Here is a 934-nt window from a genome sequence, read left to right as displayed (position 1 = left end):
ATTATTTGTGTCTTCTCTTTCTTTTCTTTTCTGAGTTTAGCTAATGGTTTCTCAATTTTATTTACCCTTTTAAAGAACCATTGCCTAGTTTTGTTGATAGATTCCATTGTTTTTTGGTTTTCTATTTCATTTATTTCTGCTCTGATTTTTATAATTTCAGTATTTTTAGAGGGTGTTGGGTTTTCCTGCTCTTCTTTTTCAATTTGCTGAAGATGTTGAGTTAGAGAGTCAATGGTCAAATTTTCTTTTGCCTTTTGATGTGTTTGTTTATTGCTATAAATTGATGTCTGATTACTGCTTTTGCTGTTTCCCAGAGGTTTTTGGTAAGTGGTGTTTTCACTGTCATTTGGCTCAAGAAAATTTTTAATTTAATTTTTTGTTTCTTCTAGTACCCAGTCAGAGGCATGGTAGGTTTGAGGGCTCCAGGCACTTGTGGTGGTTTTTTTGGGCCCACGAGGGGGTTGGCAGAGCAGACTAGCCAGATGAACTGGGTGTCTGGGGCATGGAGTTTGACAGCATTTGGGCGTGCCCAGCTGGGAAGACACAGTCTCTCATTGTTTTTGTTCACGCATTCCTCTAGGTCATATAGCCCTGGTGTACAAGTTGCCATAAAATGGTCACTTGTGGTTGCTCTGAGGTTGAACACTGTGATACTGATGTGTCAAATGTGTTAATGGTTGATTACCCAATGGAGACAGAGAGTGGGGTGGAGCTCCCGAATTAAAACAAGCTTGGAAGGAGGAGTGGCATCCACTTCTGTAATAGCTTGCCTTTCTTTAGAAACCGTACGAACCTGGAGAGAGGATGAAAGGCACCCAAGCGTCGAGGACTCTCCTTCATAGGGTCGCTATGAGTTGCCTGTGACTCAACGGCACAAAACAACAATAGTACCCAGTCATGTACAAGCAAGGAACTGTTCAGCTTCCAAATGCAT

Source organism: Elephantulus edwardii, unplaced genomic scaffold (assembly GCF_000299155.1).
Source record: "Elephantulus edwardii isolate Elephantulus edwardi_28Jun2011 unplaced genomic scaffold, EleEdw1.0 scaffold00016, whole genome shotgun sequence".
NCBI lineage: Eukaryota > Metazoa > Chordata > Mammalia > Macroscelidea > Macroscelididae > Elephantulus > Elephantulus edwardii.
The sequence above is the reverse complement of the archived record's forward strand: the minus strand, read 5'-3'. Positions refer to the sequence as shown.